This window comes from Elephantulus edwardii, unplaced genomic scaffold (genome assembly GCF_000299155.1).
Source record: "Elephantulus edwardii isolate Elephantulus edwardi_28Jun2011 unplaced genomic scaffold, EleEdw1.0 scaffold00145, whole genome shotgun sequence".
Taxonomy (NCBI): domain Eukaryota; kingdom Metazoa; phylum Chordata; class Mammalia; order Macroscelidea; family Macroscelididae; genus Elephantulus; species Elephantulus edwardii.
The window spans coordinates 6,326,858-6,332,459 of record NW_006399895.1 but is presented as its reverse complement, the minus strand read 5'-3'; positions in this window follow the sequence as shown (position 1 = coordinate 6,332,459).

Genomic DNA, 5,602 nt, shown 5'->3' with positions numbered 1-5,602 from the left:
TGCCTTTGGAGCAGCAGGTAAATTCAAACCACCGAACTTTTTGCTAACAGTCAAGTGTTTAACCGTGAAGTTAAACAGGGCTCCTTACCACAGCTTCTGACTTCTGGTCCTTTTTCTTTTTTAATTTTAATGAACCTTTACAGAGACTTTGGATTTCCATTCATTCATTGTGGCATTTTTCTCCCTGACTACCCTTTCCTCCAGTTCACTCTCCTCTTTGAAAAGTAAAAGAAAAATTCCTTCATTGGTATACAGCTCCCCCACCCCCACTCCCCAGTACACTCCACTTCGTTCTGGACTCTTGTCAGGCTGGTCCTTTTTCTTAGTCTAAGAAGAACTAATCTGAGGACTAGAAAAAAGGTCTGCAGACTTCCTCCCAAAAACCTGTGCTATTTGTACAAATAAATCCTGAGGCAGGAATAAAGAAAAATCAGTCAGTGAAAACCCTATGGATCCTAACAATTCCTTGGTGCATGGAATTGCCGCAGGGTTTGGGAGAGAGGAGGGAACCAATTAGCAACAAGGGTAGGCAAGTGTTGTAGGAGGTACAGTGACGGCCCTCTTAGTTCAGCAAAGGATGCCAAGTAGTTCTTGAGAAATTACAGTGCAACCTGGCAACTCTTCCTCAGAACTGTAGACATGGGATTCTGTGAATCAAGGTGGTTGTTAGGTACCTTTGAGTTGAGTAGACGGATCTCTGTTGAGAACAACAGATCTGAACTGTGTCCTACCCTGTGGCATTCTCATCATTCATCTCTGACACACTTAAGCCCATTGCTGCAGTCACTGTGTCAATCCATCTAATTGGGAGTCTGCCTCTCTTTCACTGACTCTCCACCTTTTCCAATCATGATGTTCTTTTCTAAGAGTCCAGGAGGGAATTGTTAACTCAGCAGAGAGGGTCTGGGGAGGATAAAATGGTAACAAAACCTTTTTTGTTTTGTTTGTTTTTTTGAGAGTAAAATAGTAAAGATAGAGTTATTAGAAAGTTACATCCCCAAAGGGACAGACCTCCCTCCTTGAAAGGAAATAGGGAGTAAAGCCTCTTGTTTGGGAGGTGAGGCTCTGTTTATGGCCTCATTCTCCTGACGAGTCTTGTAACTGGAGCCTGAGCCAATGAGATGAAAAGTGTAGTGGGTGGTTCTCCTTGTGGTCCCCAATCTCTGATGTCATTTATGCACCCAAAGTGTCTGCTTCTTCTTATGTCACCCATGCACTCAAAGTACGATTGGTTTCTGCTTCCTGGCTCTGATTTAACTTTTGCCTCCCATATCATTGGTTCCAATCCTAACATTCCCCCTGCAAAACCAGTATTTTTAAAACTATATGAAACACAATGTAAATAAAGGAATGTGTGAAGTACAATGTATATTAATACAACACAATGTATAAAAATGTTATATGCAAATCAACATAAATTTATATAGACCCTCTCTAGTCTTCCCTTAATAGTGATGTCATGACAGGCTGGTTTTCTTAACCCAGTTCTTGAAACTACAGGGAAGAAAGCTCAAAGTAACCTTCAACAAAGTAACCCTCCATGGCAGGCTTCTCTCGTTTCCACCTGGGGTCATCTGCAAGGTTGCTTCCATGCTCTGCTCCCAGGCTGCCTGGGCCCATGAAGGGATCGAACCCTTTCTTCCTTTTTGGAGCAACATGAAGAGTTCAGTCCTTCTTCCTGGAGTTTTTCTGGGATATTTCTGTTCTGGCTTCCCTAACTCACAGCACATCAGCCTACCAGTGGATACTCCCCACGTCAAAGCTAAACTTGGCAGGTGTCGCCAAATCAACTCCGACTCATAATGATCATATGAACCGGAGAACGAGTCCAGCCTGGGATCTGCACCGTCCTCCCAATCTGCTGCACTTAAACACATTGTTGAATCCACTGCATCAGTTCATCTAGTTTGGGGTCTTTCTCTCTTTTGCAGACCCTCTATTTTTCTAAGCCTCATGAAATGGAATGAAATGCTACCTTAAATCTTATTTCTGTTAAAAAACAGGAATAACATCTTTTTTTCTCCATTCTTAATCATATTGGTTTTTCATACAGTGTTCATGGACATTTTGCTTTATAATATCAGTTGCAATTAATTAATGTAATTAAGTACGTTATCTGAGCAACCCCCTATGGGAAGTTGAGGTATGTAGTCCATAGGGGTTGCACTGCTAGCCTAAGTCCACTCTGGTGGTTCAAATCCACCATAGACTCTGCAGGAAAAAGATGGGCAATCTTCTGCCTTGCAATTTACAGCCTCAGAATATCCTCTGGAGAGCCAGCTGAGTCGGTTCAGTGAGTTTTGGTTTTGAGAACCAATCCCTTATTGTATATTGCCGTTCTCCTCACCTAACTGATCTATTTATTTTTACTCCCTTCTCCCAACAAAAATTAGCTGTCTCAGAAAAGTAATCAGTTTTATTTAGAGGTTGGTACAGCGGAATAAGCATTCAACTGCTAACTAAAAAGTCAGCTCTTCAAATCCACCAGCTGCTTCATTGGAGGATGGTGAAGCAGTTTGCTCCAACAACTTCCAGCCTTGGAAATCCCCTAGGGCAGTTCTGTTCTGTCCTATGGGGTCACTGTGAGTCAGAATTAACTTGACAGTTTAGTTTGTTGGAATGATTGAAGTCATAAAGTTTTCTCAGTCAAATAAAAATAAAGATTTAGACTAACCAAACATTAGACTAAATAAATAGATTGTTGTTATATTGTACTTTCAAGGCAGAAATGACTCATAGCTGACCCTACAGTGGATTTTTAGAGGTACTAAATGGCACTGGAGAAGAGTGTCCATCTTCCTCCATTGGTGGATTTGAACTTCATACCTTTGGGTTGGCAGCACAACTCCTTAAAATGAGGTGAGGAATCATTAGAGTTCAGAGGCTGTCTCTTTTCCCCCAGTGAAGACCACGAGGGAGGAAGGCTCCCATCACTAGGTGTCTAGAGAAGGCACACTCTTTTCCACTGAGAATGAACAGAGTAACATAAAGGAATTGGTCCCCTTCTGTCATAGAGACAGAACTTGGCTCTGCACAAAGAGGAAGCTCAGAGCAATAGAGAAGGGACAGGAGGATGTGTGTGCATCTCATTTACCTTTTTGAGAAGAGTTGCCTAGGGATATTCACTGCCCACAGAGAGGCCTCACTCCACATCAGAGGTGCCCTCTCTCACCTCCTGCTAAGGGAATAAATCCTAACTTTAGAACTAATCACAAGTCAGTGGATGTGCCTCTTGATGGATGTAATAACAGTGAAAGTAATAATTATAACAATATTTGCTAAATTTATGATTTAAATGAAAAGTTTACAGAGCAAATTTCTTTATTATTAATTTTAATGAAAGTGTACAGAGACTTTGGGATTTCCATTCATTCATTGTTGCAGTTTCCTCCCTGCCCACCCCTCCCCCCATTTCTCTTTTCTTTTTGAAAAGTAAAAAAAAAATTCTTTCACATTATACAATCCCCTCACCTCCAGTCTACTCCACTATGCAACTTTCATTCTGGACTCTTGTCATGACAATAATACCTAATCATATATTCCTCCTAAACAGTTCTCTCCTTTCTCTGTTTCAGTGCAGTATATACTATTTATCCCCTCTTGTCTTAGTTTTCCCTCAACCCCGATGTCAGTCCCACTTTACAACAGTGGCATTATGCAGTATTTGTCCTTTTGTGACTGAGATATTTCACTCAGCATAACGTCCTTCAGGGTCACTAATTTTGTATAATATTTCATGAGTTCCTTGCTTTTCAATTAGTATTTCATTGTGTGAATATACCAAAGCTGCTTCATCCAATGTTTGTTGATGGGCACTTGTATCCAACTCTTTGCTATTGTGAGCAAAATCACAATAAACATGGGTGTGCAAGCAAATATCTTTTTTATCCAACAATTTCTGTATCATTTTTGTCTTTTTTTTACATTTTATCATAGCGATCTGGCCTAGTGGCTAAGGAATTGTGCTGCCAACACAAAGGTGGTGGTGGTGGTGGTGGTGGTGGTTGTGTGCCATCAATTCACTTGCAACTCATAGTGACCCTATGTACAACATCCCTAAACACTGTTCTATCCTGTGCCAACTTTACTGTCTCTGACACACCTACCCTTATCACTCCAGTCACTGTATCAATCCATCTCATGAATAGTCTCCCTCTCTTTCTCCGTCCTTCCACCCTTCCAAGTATGATATTCCCTATCCAAGAACTGGTCCCTCTTTGCGACATGCCCAAAGTATGCCAAGTGAAGCCTCAGAATCCTTGCCTCCAAAGAGAAGCCTGGCTTCACTCTCTCTTGGACAAACTTGTTTGTTCTCCTGACAGTCCATGGTATATTCAACACTCTTCTCTAGTACCACAGCTCAAAGGCATCAATTCTTTTTCTATCATCCCTAGTCATTGTCCAGCTCTCTGACACAAAGCAAGTGATTATGAAGACTATGGCTTGGATCAGGCACACCTTAGTCTCCAGACTGATGTTGTTGCTCTTCAGTACTCTAGAGAGGTCCCTGGTAGCCATATTTCCCAATGTAATTTGTCTCTTGATTTCCTGGTTGTTAGTACCAAGAGTGTTGACTGTGGAGCCAAGCAAACAAAAGCTGTTAACAATCTCAATCTCTTCACCATCGATCATGATCCTGCCAGTCGGCCCAGTGGTGAGAATCTTTCTTTTCTTGATGTTGAGCTTCAATCCATATTGAAAGCTGCAGTCTTCGATCTTCTGCAGCAAGTGCTTCAGGTCCTCCTCAGTTTTAGCAAGCAGGATTGTTATCTGCATAATGCAGATTGTTGATGAATTTTCCTCCAATCCTTATGCCACATTCCTCCTCCTACAGCCCAGCCTCCCCGATAATCTCTTCTGCATATAAATTGAAATGGTATGGAGACAGAATACATCCCTGATGTGCACCCTTCCCAATTTTGAACCATGCAGTGTCTCCTTGCTCTGTTCTGATGACAGCCTCCTGCAAAACACAAAGGTAAGCAGTTCAAATCCATCAGTGGCTCACCAGAGAAAGATAAACACACTTAAAAAAAGAAAGAAGGAAATTGTACTATTCTAACCACACATCTGGAAAACTGCTCTCTCTCTCATTCTCTGTGTGTGTGCATGTGTATACACATTTTCTTGACCCTCAATGGCACCTCACAACAATATGTAGACACACACAGAGCATTTTCCAAGATAGATGATTAAAATAGTACAATTTCCTTCTTTTGTTTTTTAGTGTGTGTGTTGTTGTTAGGTGTCATTGAGTCCAGTATGAATCAGATCTACATTATGAACATCATTTCTGAAATGTGCCCTTTCCTGTGCTATCTTTGCCACACCAGAGACCATTGTTACAGTCCCGGTGTCAGTCCATCTCGTTGAGGGTCTTTGCCTTCATTGACCCTCTACTTTTCCAAACATGATATCTTTTCCTAAGGACTCACCCCTCCTAGCAGCATGCCCAAAATACATGAGAAGTAATTTCACCACCCTTCTCTCTAAGGAACATCCCAGCTCCACTCTCTCCAAGACATACTTGTTGGTTCTCTTGGCAGTCCATGGATACTTAGTGCTCTTCTCAAGCACCACAACTCAAAGATGTCAATTCTTC